The sequence below is a fragment of the Syngnathoides biaculeatus genome, chromosome 15 (genome assembly GCF_019802595.1).
Source record: "Syngnathoides biaculeatus isolate LvHL_M chromosome 15, ASM1980259v1, whole genome shotgun sequence".
Classification (NCBI taxonomy): Eukaryota; Metazoa; Chordata; class Actinopteri; order Syngnathiformes; family Syngnathidae; genus Syngnathoides; species Syngnathoides biaculeatus.
Window position 1 is genome coordinate 23,003,849 of NC_084654.1, and position 16,531 is coordinate 23,020,379.

General features: G+C 47.8%; 1 protein-coding gene across 1 annotated transcript in view; it reads left to right on the plus strand.

Annotated features, from left to right (window-relative positions):
• ppp2r3a (protein phosphatase 2, regulatory subunit B'', alpha) overlaps positions 1 to 16,531 on the plus strand; it is a 48,588-nt gene that overhangs the window by 817 nt on the left and 31,240 nt on the right. The window lies entirely within an intron of this gene.

Below are 16,531 nucleotides of genomic sequence, written 5' to 3' on the forward strand. Positions count from 1 at the left end.
AGGTGTGTCCTCCAATTGTGCGTTATTTTATGATGTGTGTATATGCGTTTGTGGTAATTTCTTGTCAGATCCTGTGGGAGGGGGGGGGGGGGGGGTCAGTCACTGGGTCTCCTCTCTGGAATTCTCCGAGAATAGATCGCACGCACACATAGGCGCACAATGACTGACATCTTCGGAAGGAGGGAAAAACCGGAGTTTTCCCGTCATGTTCGCGGATTTTGTGTCTGGAAGAGATGATGGGAACCCGAACCCGACTGGATGTTGCGACTCCGCGAAGGCCGCAGAGAGACCGGCTCGGGATGGGTGTGTGTGTGTGTGTGTGTGTGGAAGTGGTCTTCGGTCCGGGCTTAGTCTCTGTCTGGACGGCACAGATCTTTAAACACTTTTAACGCATAAAGATCAAAAGATCGGTAAAGCAGTGCCGTGGTGCGTTTAGGGCTCATTAGTGGTAAGGAAACAAGATGTAAACAAGTCAGCGTGCGTGTACAGAGACTCCGACAGCTTTGCTACAATCTGCTGCGGTGCGAATGTGTGAAACCCTCTCGGGGAGGTCGCAGACCTCTTCCTCTTTGTCTGACAGACCAAGACAGCCAGCCTCTTTCTCACAGAGATCCTGCAAAATGGCTGCGGAAGAAGCATTTTTACTCCACTTTGCCTTTTTTCCCACACAACCCAGCAAAGAAGGATATTGTTGTCCACAAGCAGAACTTTGAAAGAGAGAGCCCCCTCCAGACAAAAGCCACGATCCTGTTTCACACAGAGATCCTGCAAAATGGCAGTTGTGGAGCTGCGAAAGAAGCATTTGTCTACACTTTGCCTTTTTTCACACAACCCAGCAAAGTAGGATATTGCTGTCCACAAACAAAACTTTGAAAGACAAAGCCCTCTCCAGATCCAGCCACGATCCTGTTTCACACAGAGATCCTGCAAAATGGCAGTTGTGGAGCTGCGAAAGAAGCATTTGTCTACACTTTGCCTTTTTTCCACACAACCCAGCAAAGTAGGATATTGCTGTCCACAAACAAAACTTTGAAAGACAAAGCCCTCTCCAGATCCAGCCACGATCCTGTTTCACACAGAGATCCTGCAAAATGGCTGTCGTGGAGCTGCGAAAGAAGCATTTGTCTCCACTTTGCCTTTTTTCCACACAACCCAGCAAAGAAGGATATTGTTGTCCACAAGCAGAACTTTGAAAGAGAAAGCCACGATCCTGTTTCACACAGAGATCCTGCAAAACGGCAGCACGAGAGCCACGACGGTAGCATTTATCCACTTTTTCCCGTTTCCTACAAAACCCAGCAAAGCGACATATTTTTGTCTCGAATCAACGTCGTAAACACGACAAGATTACCGAAAGAGACGCGTTTATTTACGTTTGCCTTTTCCGCGGAACCCAGCAGTCCGGGACGCCGCCGTCACTCGCGAGAAAGCCAAACAAACAAAACGAAGCTCAAGAGAATCTGAACATTTCCCGAAGTTTCAGAAAGTCCCTGGACACAAATCTGGGGTTGATCATTTAAATGTGAACAAAAAAATAGGCGAAGTGGCTGACACGTGCCTCGCTGTCACGAGATCCGGATTCAACTCCCCCATAAAGAACAACAAAAAAGGGCTCGTTATGTTCGTTCGGTTCTCTAACCGCTTACGTTCCGGACTCCTGCTCACCTGCCAGCCTAATGAGGACGAGCAGTACGCAAAACAGGCGGCTGAGCGAGCCGTCTGTTATTTACACCATTACGCTCTCAACCTTTTATCTGCACTTTGCGCAGGAGGTCGTTTAAATCCGCGCCGCGCGTCGCCTGGCTGGTCCGTGGGCGGCCGGGCGACGGATTTTGGCCTCGCTTTTGTTGATGACCCCCAGCCCATCCGCTGATTAGCCCCCCCCCCCCCCCGCCCACACCGTCTCCTACGGATACAACAGCTATTATGAATTTTCTTGCAAAAACCAAGAAGGGCAGTCTCGCATTTCATCTTGTCAACTGTTTGTGTAAAAGTTTACCTGCACGTACATATTTTAATGAGGGCCTGAACAATATGGCAATATGGTTTTCAAATTGGAGGAAATTCCGAAATCCGAAACTCAAAACGTTACAGCATAAGGCAGATATAACAAATTGAAACAAACTGCAAAAAAACAAAAAATATTGGCTAATCCCAAGTTCTATCCATCCATCCTTTTTCTTAGCCGCTTATCCTCACAAGGGTCGCGGGGTGTGCTGGAGCCTATCCCAAGCTGTCAACTGGCAGGAGGCGGGGTACGGCCTGAACTGGTCGCCAGCCAATCGCAGGGCACATTGAGACAAACAGGGACACTCACAATCACACCTACGGGCAATTTATCCATCCATTTTCTTTGCCGCTTATCCTCACGAGGGCCACGGGGCGTGCCGGAGCGTATCCCAAGCTGTCGACGGGCAGGAGGCGGGGCACACCATGAACTGGTCGCCAGCCAATTGCAGGGCACGTAGAGACAATCACACCTAGGGGCAATTTAGAGGGTGCAATTAATGTCGTGTGTTTTTGGAAATGTGGGAGGAAACCGGAGTGGCCAACCGGAGAAAAGAATGTGCAAACCTAGCACAGGCGGGGCCGGCATCCAACCCGGGTCCTCAGAACTTTATGTAAAATGCAACTCTGTCAAAGTTATGACGTCTTTTGACATAACGGAGTAGAAGAAACTGATATGATTTAACGTGAAAGGGCGTCAGGCATGATTTATTTATTTTCTCATTTATTGCTAGTAATTTCACTCATATTGCTTATATAATGCGTACATTTATGGCCTGAATATATATATATATATATATATATATAAGTCATCATTTAACGCATTTTTGTAACATAGTATTATAAAAAAAAAAGAAATCAAATGTTCTGCCTGTAACTCATATTGTTGTTGTAATCGTTGAGAAACCCGAAACGTTATTTTATCCATCCATCTTCTTAGCCGCTTATCCTCACAAGGGCCGCGGGGAGCGCTGGAGCCTATCCCAGCTGTCAACGGGCAGGAGGCGCGGGGTACACCCTGAACTGGTCGCTAGCCGATCGCAGAGCAGATAGAGACAGACATTCGCACTCGCAATCCCACCTACGGGCAATTTAGAGCGTCCGATGAATGTTGCGTGTTTTTGGGATGTGGGAGGAAAACCGAGTACCCGGAGAAAAGCCACGCAGGCACGGGGGAGAACGTGCAAACTCCACACGGGCGGGATCGAACCCGGGTCCTCAGAACTGCGAGGCCAACGCTTTTACCGTGCCGCCCTGTTGTTTTATTCTTTATATCTATTTTTTTATCAATCATCAGAAGAAAAAAAAAAAATACAATTATTTGACATATTGTACTAAGTAGCCAGCGTATCTCTACCTTCAATCGATTCACGCTCATCAAACTTTTTCCCCTCCCCGCCGTCGCGCGTTGGACTTCGGAGGTTCCACCGCACCCGATCGACGAGCCGCCGGTTACGTAACGGCCGACTTGCCGCGACTTATCCGGTGGCCGACGCTTACGTAACGCCGCCTTTGTGAACTCGAACGGGCGCCGCGCCTTGACGAGTCCTCCCTTTTCGCGTGAATCACGGTCAACGTGGATACTGTAATTTAATATTTCCAGACGATTATTTAATTTAGTGTTTTTTTTTTTCTGTTCAGAAAAACGGCTCAGGCCAACAATCGTAAATGTTAAACGTGTTCAATGTTCGGAATCAGCGCCTCCAAAATCTGTCGGGAAAGGGTGGCGTGGGGGTGAGATCCTGCCCCAAGTGAAGAAAGAACGGAGCGGGAGATCGACAGACGGATCGGTGCAGCGTCTACTAATATTATCCAAAAGGAGAATAAGGGCAGCCGGGAATCAGACACTTGCAGCAAATTGGAGACTGTGAAGTGTAAACGTCGACCGCAATCCAGTTCCAGAAGGCTGGTTGAAAAGTGAAACGTTTGAAACCCGAAGCGCGCTTTCCCATTACAATTAACGGAAAATGAAATAATGCGTTCCAAGCGTTAAAAATATATATATTTTTTTAAAAGCATTTTTAAGCTTTTCCTGATGATAAACTGCAAAGCAGGGAATACATGTAGAAGAAATATACTGTATTTATATAATTGTGATTGGAATCTCAGAATCTCACTGTTTTTGCTATGAATCTATGAATGTGTGGCTTAAAAAAAATCTCACACAGGGTTTGGGGGTGTTTTAAGTGACATATAACTCAAGTTGGACAAAACCAGTTCTTCCAAAAGTGATCTTGAATGAACCAAACTTGTCGAGCTTCTAATGTTATTACTTAAACTCTTTCTGTGTGGGCAGTAAGTTGTCACGGACTTCAGCAATCAGTTTTTCAAGGATTTTGGAGGCGTTCAAAAAGTGGTCATTCCGCCCAAAAAAATGGCGTCCGCATCTCAAGTTGCTAGTAACAGTAGTCAGTTGAATCGCATTTGTGACCACTCTCCCCACCTTTAGTTACGAGAGACACACAAGGAAAATCCGACGGACAAAGGAGTTATTCACGCTCGTGCGTGGGAGGCGGCCCACTTTGAAATCACCTTTTTAAAAACGCCGCGAGATCTACCCTGGGAACGAGGGAGAAGGAAAGAATGAATGGAGAAGAGGATGAAGTAAATAAGCGAGGCCCGGTCGACGCGGAGGCCCCCCCCCCGGATTCGCTCGGCGCTCCCTCGTTGACCGGCTCCATTGTGAGCGCGGCCAAGCGCGCCGATCGGTCGCCGGTGGGCCCTGAACGTCGCCCGCTCGCTTCTCGTCCCCCGCGCTCTGGAATGCGTTGGTGTGCGACGCGTCGGTCGCTGTGTGTTGCGTGTTTGATTGCGTTCCGTTGTCCACACTGGCTCTCTTTGTCCAGCGAGTGTCTGAAGCTAACATTCCTCCCACTTTGGCCGCCACTTGCCAAGAAGGAAAAAGAGAAAAGCAGTAAATAGCAGCACCATTCACGGGCATGTTGGTGTGGTCTCTCCGTGCCCCCCCGCCCCCCCACACCTCAAGACACGGCCGGCTAAAAATATGTTATTGCCTTTTTTTTTTTTTTTTTTTACTGCGCTTTCTTTGTGTTCTTCGCTCTCTCCGTTTACCTAGATTGAAGATGAGGTCTGTTCTTCGTTTCATTTCCATTAAAAATTAGCACGATGGGGAAGCCGGTTGTTGTTCCCCTCCGGGCCAGCGGGTGTCAGTAGAATGTTTCCGACCTGTTGTTCTTCTTTTCGTTTCGGCTTGTCCCGATTAGGGGTCGCCACACCGCGTCATCTTTCCCTCGCGAAAATCAACACCTCGTTCTCATGGCAAGACTCTCGCGTGAGAATGTTTACTATGGATTTGTAAGCATCTTCGAGCGTTTCAGCGTTCTCGTAAGTTCTTCTTCTTTTCCTTTCGGCTTGTCGCGTAATGTAATCTTTCTCTCTAACACCCAACTGTCCTCATGTTCTCCCTCACAACATCCACCAACCTTCTCTTTGGTCTTCCTCTCGCTCTCTCTTCCTTGGTAGCTCCATCCTTACCATCGCCCGACCAATTTCCTCACTCTCTCGCTTCTGGACATGTCCAAACCGTCGAAGTCTGCTCTCTCGAACCTTGTCCCCAAAACATCCAACTTTGGCTGTCCCTCTCATGAGCTAATTTCTAATCCTATCCAATCAGGATCTTCCTTTTTGCCACCTCAAGTTCCGCTTCCTGTTGTTTCTTCAGTGCCACCGTCTCTAATCTGCACATCGTGGCCGGCCTCACCACAGTTTTCTAAACTTTGCCCTTCATCCTAGCAGAGACTCTTCTGTCGCATAGAACACCAGACACCTTCCGGCAACTGTTCCACCCCGCTTGGACCCATTTCTTCACTTCCTGACCGCATTCACCGTTGCTCCATATTGTTGACCCCAAGTATTTGAAGTCGTCCACCCTCGCTATCTCCTCACCATTTCCCCTCCGCCCGTCTTGTTCACGCGCATATATTCTGTTTTACTCTCTCTAATCCGTACGTCACGGCCGGGCCTCACCACTGTTTTATAAACTTTGCCCTATTGTTGACCGTTAAAACAAATGAGCAAGGAAGCTGGAAGTGGGACACGGAGAGGACTGAGGAGAGGCGACATTGAGATGTGACGTAGGGCAAAGGCAGAGGTGGCAAACAAGCTAATGAATGAAGAAAATGGGAGAGAAGGAAGAGTAGAAGAGGCAAGCGTGAATGACCAGAAAGTGGCTATGATTAGTAAGGGGGAAGTTAGAAGGGCACTGAACAGGATGAAAAATGGAAAGACAGTTGGTCCTGATGACATACCGGTGGAGGTATGGAGGCAATTTGGAGAGGTGGCGGTGGAGTTTTTGACCAATTTATTCAATAGTATACTAGAGAAGATGCCGGAAAGAGCGAGAGGAAGACCAAAGAAAAGGTTGGTGGATGTTGTGAGGGAGGACATGAAGACTGTGGGTGTTTAGAGAGGAAGATGCACGAGATGGACTAAGATGGAAAAAGATGACACGCTGTGGCGACCCCTAATCGGGACAGGCCGTACGGAAAAGATGAAGAAGAAGAAGAAGAAGTTGACCGTTAAAACAAATCAAGAACACGTTTGTTGACTTTGTTGTTTCGCACTGTAAACAGTAAACCAGCTGCTGTTCCACCCAAGTCCAGTAGGTTTCGGTAGTATGTTACAAGCTGTTGCAGAATTTTTTTTTTTTTTAGAGCAATTCAAGATGAAGTAGAAGATTCTTTTTGCGAGTGTAATGTAGTTTTGGAACACTGATACATACTGTACAAGTTAATTTCCTGTGATGGGAAATCGACGCTAACGATGTAAGTCTTGTTCATAGCTAGCTAGCATGACAAATCTGTTGTGGCGTCAAAGTGAGAACAGAAACTTGTGTACTTATGCACAGTATTAAAGAAAACGTTACAATTGCACCTCGTTCTCCTGTACGCTCGCATGACGTCCTTAGCGGTAGCTAAAGTTAGTCCCGAGCCGCTAATCGAATTACACAATTTGAGTCGGTGGCTGACTGTTTGTCGCTGGTTCACAATCCAGCCTCTGTTTGTTCTGCCTTTGTACCGCGGCTCATGTGTTAGCGGTTGAACAAGTAATTGGGGGGGGGGGGAGTACAGCGAAGCCTGCCGCAATTCACCATTCGCAAACTCACCACATGAAACGCAAGGGTAATTACCCCAAAACCGTTACCCGCTGATTACGTCATCCTCACTCTGACTCAATGACTTGTGGGGTTTAATTTAAAATATTGTACGTTTATCGAGTGCAGCACGTTAGCAAAGGAGTCGCTGGCGTCCAGCGCCGGTCGATAGGGGGCCGGCGGGGGCGCAAAAAGATTCCAGTCGACGTCAGACAAGCAGGTGAGACTCGTTTTGAGGTCAGAAGCAGGATAACAATAGATGCCACAAGATGAAGTCATGTTTTTATGACTTTGGCCTGAGCACAAAAACAACAGGGTCAGTTTTCCAGCCAGTAACCGGGGGTACGTTTCCAAGAACAATCTCCGAACGCTGAAATGTGAATATGCAGCAGTCCACAGAACGTGGTTTTACAGTCATCGCGTTCCTCTGAGGGGAACCAGAACTAGTTTGGAGTTAGTACTTTGACACCCTGATGTGAGGTTTGATATAAGCAATGATTAAAGATTTTGCAGTCTGTCCTTTGGTTTAGAACGTTCACGATCATCTGAGGCATGGTCCTCGCCCCTCCCCCAAGTAGTGTAAGCAAAATGTAAATTTTCCTGGGGTTTTTATGACTTGGACTTACGGTGATGAGAAGAAACGACCGAGGCTGAAGAGATGCCCGAGCCCTACCACATCCTGAGTTGTGTAACAGACGCGCTGCGACCGTCTGGTCTAAAATGACAGAAGAGGCCGCGGGCTGCTTTTACTGCCCGCTGTGGGTAGACCATTCGTCTCACTCGCCACCGCAGCGGCACTGAAAAAAAAAAAAAATATGGAAATGAAGAGTGATAAAACAGATCGGGAGAGACATCAGAAAGACGGTAAATCTCCGATGCGTCGGAATCTGATTCACGGCGGAGGTCCGATCAGGAAAGGGGAAACGGGCTATTCAGACTTTGGTCTTTTTTGTTCCGCCAGTCGGCATCTGAGGGCAACGCTAGCCAACGGGGTCCTTAAGTACTGTAAGATGATCTGAGAAGAAGGTTTCTCCGACATTTATTAAAATTCAAGACCACTTGAGAGGCTTTCATTGACAAGATAAAGATTGCGTTGCGTAATTGCTTTGATTGCGCCAACGGGCCGACGGCGGAAGTGGGCTGGCTGGCACGATAGCGGCGACGGCCGTTATCTCGGTCAGCAAACACGCGCGATTGCCGTTCCGACGACACTGACGCCGTCGTGAACACAAAGATGCGTGACCAAACGTGTTTGATGGACTATTTTGACAAAAGTAGTTTTTGGACACTCTTGTCACTTTTTGGCAAGACACAATGAAGACTTCAGTCAGGAATGAGACGCGCTAAACAAACGGCAACAATGAAGGGAAAATTCGGGTTTCCTGTATTTAGGTCTTGGCATAAGAAGACCCCCTATGATCCGCAAAGAGAGAGATAACCGGGCAGTCGCGGCTAAATCGAGACTATGGATTTGCAATACCCGGACGTATGAGACTGTACCGTCCAGAACTACCCGCAAGACTGGTTTTCTTCATTTATTGTCATAAGAAGAAGAAAATAATCCTTGAGGAGACTGACGTCATCAAGAAAACACCGTCCTGCAGCAAAGTGGAGACTGTGGAGCGCGACACCTTGAAGGATAAAAACCGAAGCGTGCGCTGCGAAAACCGGAATGAAGGGCAAAGATTTTGGGACGTGCGGCAGCGGAAACTGGAGACCTCCGGGGGACGTCTGCGTGGGTGCGCTCGTTTTGCGACTTGTCTTTTGAATTCCATCGCCGCATCCTTGAGGTTACCATAGTGACAGACACTGCCGGATCTCCCCCCTCGTTAGACGTAGCTGCGCCGCCGTCAGACGAGGGCGCATCAGAGGAACTTCGGCGGCTCGTCTGTGAGTCATTTTCCGAGGCTGACGAAATCCTTGACACAAAGCTCCTTTTCTTCTTTTTCGAGTCTTGGAGGAACATCAAAACACTTTTCCTGGCGAATCGGGAAAATAATCCCGATTTACGGGGGGGGGGGGGGGCATATGGGAAATTGTTTAAGAGGCTTTCTGGTAGAGTTGTGGTTATCACATCTGGCTCGCACCTCTGAGGTTCAGGGTTTGAAGCCCAGGAGCAGAGTGAGGATAAACACGATAGAAATGGATGTAGTGTGCGAACTGTGGCGTGTTGTGAAGACGTCAAGGAACTGCTCGAAATTTTCAAAGAAACGACATCCATCCATCCATCCATCCATCCGTTATCTGCTGCTTTTCTGGGTCGGGTCGCGGGGAAGTAGCTTCAGCAGGGAGACCCAGACTTCCCCTTCCCCAGCCACTTCTTCCAGCTCTTCCGGCGTTCCCAAACCAGGCGAGAGACATGGTCTCTCCTGCGTGTCCTAAGTCGTCCTCGGGGTCTCTTTCCGATGGGACGTGCCCGGAACACCTCTCCAGGGAGGCGTCCGGGAGGCATTCGGATCAGATGCCCCAGCCACCTCATCTGGCTCATTGGACAACAGCTACAAAACAATGCATAACCGTTCATGAAGACATCGACTGGTCACGGCGTCGCCTGTGCAGCACTCGAAGTCAACAAATCAGCGTTTAGGCTTTTCATTTCCGAGCGCACTTGATGTGGATAAGCGACTCTCTGATGACGGAAATAAAACAGTTGTCGTCCGTCAGCGCAGCACTTCTGTTGTTCCAATTTGTCAACTTGCTTTGATGTTTGTTCGTTTAAGGCCAGCTGTTTGGGGCCTCCAGACGTTTCACCATTTTCTCTCCCCCTTCCCTTTTCCGTGACATTTGGAAAGTTTTCTTTGAACCCCCCCGAGATTTGGATGGAAACATTGTTCGCCTTCTCACCACCCACCCAGCTGTTTGCGAAAGCAACCTCGAGCACGTCTAATGGCGGTTTCCCTCCTTCCGTCTTTCCCTGATCCGCGTTCTCAAGTTTACGCAAAAACGGCTCGGGCAAGACTGGCAGCTCGTTCGTCTAGGAGATTGGCCCACGTACTCGCTAGTTGAATAACAACCGAGCCATCTGTTGAGGTACAAAAATGTACTTTAGTGACATAATGAAATAGTTAAACGAATAAAACAGTTTTTGTCACACTTGGGTGAAGAATAAGACCTCATTCTTAAGGCACATGCAGAATCTGTAAACTGTTCCCGTGGCTCACTTCCTTACTTGTCTTCTGGTTTTAGTTGTTCTTCCCAGAGGATAAAGAATATATTTCAGCGAGTCTTGTTATACAACCAGTCTACATGTGTTGCAGCACTGTTTGTGTCCAGATCGCCCCACATCCATGCTAATTGTTCGTGCCTGGTGAATTTCCCATTATGCTCGTTTTGAAATCATGTTGAAATCATCATCAATGGGTTAACCCATTCGTGGTGATGATTTTCTCGCATGATATCCTTCAGTATATCAAAATATTTGAGTGTTTTAATCTGAATCCATAATTTGGTATCATGGAGAGGATAACTCATCGGTCAAAGTTAGCAGATTTTTGGGATGAGATTATAAATGAGTAAAGTTATCGTATAAATAACTTAACCATGAATGAAAAAGAACTGTTATTTCCTTGATTGTGGCGCGTAAGGTGAATTTTATCTCAATACGGCGAAAAATTGCCACCCTGCCCATGAATGGGTTAAATACCGCACGCAGTACATTCCCGAAATAAATGCCCCAAATTTGCATTCACCTGGAGCTCTGTCTGATGGATGAAGATCCTGAAATTAAAAATATGGATGTACATTTTTGACAAGCGTTCAAATTTGAGTAGAGTCTGGTGTTCCCGACATGGGCGTTTAGGAGGATAGGGACGCATAAGCAGTTGCCGTTTGAAAATGGGGGAAAAAAATACTATTAATAATATAGTCGTAGATTAACGTTTCCTTGAAATTGCGGAAATGACCCTCTCGTTTTACATCTGCTTTCGCTACCAAGTCCTGATTTTCCCTAAAGAGACGACTTTCCGGACAAGGCCTCATTGATTGCTGGCACAAACAGCCGAGGGGAGAGAGAGAAGAGAGAAAGCGAGAGAGAGAGAGAGAGAGAGAGAGAGAGAGAGAGAGATGAGAGAGAGAGACGATCCGAGAAGAGACTGAGAGAGCAGAGACGGAGAGAGACGAGAGAGACGGATTCGATCGCAAGAGAGAGGAGTAGCGACTGATCCGAGGGAGAGGAGAGAGAGAGAGAGACGAGAGATGAGAGAGAGAGACCCCGTGAGCGAGAGAGACGAGGAGGATGAGACGGGAGATGAGAGGAGAGAGAGAGAGAGAGAGAGAGAGAGAGAGAGATGATCGCGTCTATTTGACCCCCCGAAAAATAAGGATTTACCATTGGAAAATATTAAATGGGTCTAATATCAGATTGTCAGCCACAGTATTTTTTTCCGTCAGATCGGGGAAGAAAAGCCGCACTTAAGACACCCCCCACCACAAGATAATCACTCAGGATAATCTTCCTTTAATGGTAAAGGGGGAGGGACTTAATTTTTCTCTCAATTTTAGCCCCATTATCGTTCTGTGCATACCCCGGCGTGAGCCATTGTCAGTCCCGCTTTGCACAGCCCACACCACGGGATAATCGCTCAAGATAATCTGAGATTTGCTGGCTTTGTTCATTTTGATTACATGAAAGGACCAAAGCTCAAATTTGGCCCGATTGTCGGTAACAATTAATCGCAACAACGTTTAATAGTTATAGAAATGTTTAGAACTGGGCCCACCCGCTGTAGGAACCGACGTGGACTCGTCTCCTCTGGCGGTCGGTCGACCGCTCGCCGCTGCGGGGAAGGCGTACGGGGTTGCTTCGGATGTCGCGGGCTGCGGGAATGGCGCCCGTCCAGCCTCAAACGCGCCGCCTCGTTACGCTCGTGGTGCGACCCGACGACCGCGTTGAATAATCATGACGCGGTCCCCCCCCGGGTGATCTGACAACTTGGTATGTGCCTCAATTTCGGAAGATTTTTCTTTTTAGTTTTAAAGGAGGAAAAAAATGTCAAGATAAAATGAACAGAAACATGGTCGTTTGTCGCAGCCTCTTTGATGGCATCCTAATTAAAGGTCGGGCCTCGGAACAAACATCACGTCGACTGCGTTGATGTGGCGCGCTCGTCGTCGCGAGTCTGTAATTTCGACGCGGTCACGTTGTGATTATGCCGTGATATACTGGATAATTTGTAGCGACACAATCGAAACTAACGCCAGCCAGAATGTCATGGGAAGCGGAATGGAGTCCGATGTTCCGGTCCTGCTGGTTTGGGGGGGGTCGACGTCTTCTTGTGAGCAGAATCAGGCGGCGTGGAGGCCATCTCGGAATCACTGCGTATTCTTCGCACAAACGAGTCACCTTTTTAGGATCTGAACATAAATATAATTAGAATGCGTCAGATTTGAATCGCACTTCACGCATGAACAAAAGATCAAAAAAGATTCATGATAACAGCAACGGAGGCGAATAACATGATGACAAAATTTTGGGGTAATTTTGAACTGCATCATTTATTTATTGAGAGCGAGAGAGCGAGAAGCAACTGGAGGAGTCACAGATAAACAAATATTCATAGATGAGACACATTTTTACGCCGCAGTCCGCCGCTAGGTCAGCATTCTAAATCAGGATCTGTTCTCCATTGCAGTATTTGGGGAATTAAATGATTAATAAATGTGAATTTTGCCGTTCAGCACTTTTTTTTTTTTTTTTTTTTTTTTTTAAAGAGAACGCCAAGTGGTCCAAAAGTCGGACATTCAAAAGTTCAAGACCGTTCTGCAGTTTTTGACAGAAGGCGAATACCGCTGAATTTTTACGAGTCGTGCATGCCAACCAAGTGAAAGCTGCCTGTCAAGACCCGGGACTCAGATCTGTGAAGCAGATGCTTGGACCGCGAGCCTTCCGCGTCGCCCGCATTCGCAACGGTCCCGAAGAAAATACGTAACACTTTTGCCATTGCTTCGAAACATCGTGACAGCACACAACGTATCACGGTTGGAGACGGATTTTGGAGTTGGGGGCGGGGGTCAACTACGACCTGAGCAGATCACACTTGGATTGAGGGTCTGTTTGCCGCCTGCAAAAGTAATTATGAACATTTTGCCACCCCTCCCGTCAGAACCTTGCGGCTTGGCAGGCAATTCCAGTGAAAGAGAGACCGCCGCGGCGATAACGCGATCTAAGGTATCCGTCATTTAAGCTGAATCAGGGTACTCACGCTACCCTATCCCCTCTGGCGTCATCTTGTATTTATAGGACCCCAAAAAGCCCCCCCCCCCCATCCCTCGCCCACCCCCTCCACTTAGGGCTTTAACATAAACCCGCCCGTATACATTAATCACTCACTTGAAGGGGCTGCCAGATGAGCGGTGTCATCACTCGGGGAGTTGTTTTCGCCTGTCGCCGGGAGTCCAAAATTCCCGGGGATGATGGATTGCAAATCGGATGAGGAGGGGGGGTCAGAAGCAATTTGTTGACTTCTTTTCTTTGTCTCTGGTTGCTTGTACGAGTCCGCGAGATGAGGCTCTCTGCTGGAATCTGAGTAGCTGCACCGACAAGGTGTTCTTGCGTATCCTATTAAAGTCTTTCTCACTGAGCTTGATGGGCTTTGTCAATTCCATCCTTTTAATCATCTGCTCTAAAATTCCCCCCCCAAGTCCCCCAGTCTTAATCCCAAGAAGAGACTCGAATAAATACGATACCAGTGCTTTTCCGACTTTTCCCCCGAAAGAGGATGGGATCTGTGGATTGGGGCTTTGAATAGTTGATGAATTTGATCGAGGCAGAATTCTCTGACTCTCCCGACTTCAAAGAGGCAAGAGTCACGCCGCCACCGGATCCATCAGGATCAGAGGCTGGTTCGGGTTTGTGTGTCTGCAGACTACTGATGAGGAGAGTTTGTGGCACTTTTAAATCGCGGAGCTAATTTTTGGGCGCTTTACAAGTAGCCAAACCTGCGATGTCCGCTGACATCCGAGCATACACTGCCAGAAAATCCCAGACATGGCTGTACATGCTAGTGCTAGCTTACCTTGTTGCTGTAATTTTGGGCTGAACTTGTTTATAAAATTGGCTTTCTAAGTCAATACAGGAGAGCCATGACCTCCTTTCCTCTGGGCTGCTCCTCAGTCTCAACTTTATTGGAATGATCCCTTTTATTGGAGCTCCTTGCTCTTCCCCGATGCTGACATTTGTTGTTGTTCTGGTTCTGACCGTTTCGTTGATTGCGATGTGGTTCTCGCAATTTCTGTCTTCCTCCAGCTCCACAGTCTCCTCTTTGTTGTGAGGCTCTGTTCTTTGGCTACGTTCATTGTCCCCTCTGATGAAAGGAGTCTCCTGAGAAGTAAATACCGGAGGCTCTTGTTCTCCTCAAACTGGCATTATTTGTTAGAAATTCTCATCCGGGCCCCTCTCTCCACCCCTCAATTTCTCATCCCCCTCTCTGATAAAGTGCGTCTCGCCAGAAGTACGCCGATCTTTGCGAGTCTTACTCTTCCCGAGTGATACAGTGAAGGATGCGTTGAAAGCAAGCGACCAACTGATTTTTAAAGCATCCGTTTGAAGGTAGCTGAGGTCGACGCTCGTATGGGTTGGCGTTGTCAATGGCACGTGCAACAATCCAAGTAAACGGCCACTTAGCGCAAGAACCTCATCGATCTTGATCCATATACGAACCGTTTGAGGTAGCCGAGGTCAGAAGATGGATTCATAACGTCACATTGAGCCAGCCTAAGCTCAGTTATTTTGGAGGGGGGTGTCGGGTTATGCATTTAAAAGCAAGAACCCAATTGATTGGACAGGATATGTCTTTAATGTATCCCAGGTCCTAAGACCTGGTGTACAGTATTTGAAAGTTGTGACAGCCAGGGAGTATTGACGAAGTTAAAGTGAGCACTTAAAGGAAGCGTCCGATTGATTTTGGTGCACACGAGACCTTCTCGAGGTATCTGAGGCCTTCGCGCATAAATCAAATTTGGAGGTCCTCAACACTGCCTGCTGCTTTTGTTTACATTTTTGCTTTTGTCAACTGACTCCGCAAGAGAGGAGCAGTTCAGCACGAAAACTCCACAAGTTTGCTGGTCCTGCCTTTCCGTGACATTATGCTAATATCACGAGCGCGAGAAGCTAACTTTTGTGCGCGAGTGGGTGTTTTTGTTTGCGCTGCAGCCGCGCGTAGGCGTCGGCGCTTTTTACACAGCGTGGAATACTGTGTACTAGGCCATTGGCCATATATATATATATATTATATATATATATATATATATATATATATATATATATATATATATATATACATGATATTTGAATCAGTTTTAATCCTACACATATACAAAAGTTACATTTATTAAAAACATGTTTGCCCTTTTGGAATTTGCTTTATTTCTCATAATAGCCAAACAGGCTTAAAAACTTGTCAGGAGCACTTTGACGAAGCTTCAAGACGGACCGGCACAGAAATGTGTCCGTTTTCAAGAAAACCAGACGTGTGAGTTCTTTACTTGGCGTGGGCTGTGCCGCCATAGGTTTGTTTGCTTTGTTTTTTTGTACCTGTGAGTGAGCTTGTGAATATGAGAGTGCTTGGCTGTGTGCATGAGAGGTAAGTGAGAGTGAGGTGTGTGCATTTTTACACGAGTCTCTGACATTGTGTTGTCTGGCCGTGTTGGAGTGAGTGCATGTGTGGCGAGTAACACACCGCTGCAGCCATTTTTTGTTCTCCAGTCATGCTGACCCACTATCGCCCCCCCCCCCCCACCCAAGCTGTCAAGAACATGCCAGAAGTGTGCGCGCGTTTGGATTACGTGCACATTGTGTGCGTGTGTACGCCAAGACGTCACACCGCACTCCGGTCAGTGCTGTGGCTTACAAAGTACCCCCCCCCGATTGCCTGTGTACTGTGTTTGACGATAGCGAAGGCAAGACAAGGCCCCCACCTCTACGAGAAACCCTGCACGCAACTCTCGGCGACCAATAAGCCATCTTGAGTGGCTCCAATGCTTGAAATCTCTGCCGTTAGCGCGGCCGCGTTAGCAAGAGATTTGCGCAGAACCGCAGCCGCACGCCGCTCTCCGTTTTACGGCCCGGTCGTTTCCGACGCGCGGGTGCAGGCTGACGCCTCACCTGGAAGTTAACGCAATGCTCGTATCGTGCTGTAAATTAAAATGAAGGCGCTTGGAGACGTTTTCACACTGCAACGACGTCTTTGACGAGCGTTTTCGCAATGTACTGCAGGCTGGGGGTGTCAAACATAAGGCCGGTGGGCCTGAAAAACAAAAAAACTGACGGCGAGGGTGTTGGAGATAATTTTGAGGCACGGTGTATCAGCTGGTAAAGCGTTGGCCTCACAGTTCTGAGGTCCCGGGTTCGATCCCAGCCCCGCCTATGTGTGAAGTTTGCATGTTCTCCCCGTGCCTGCGTGGCTTTTCACCGGG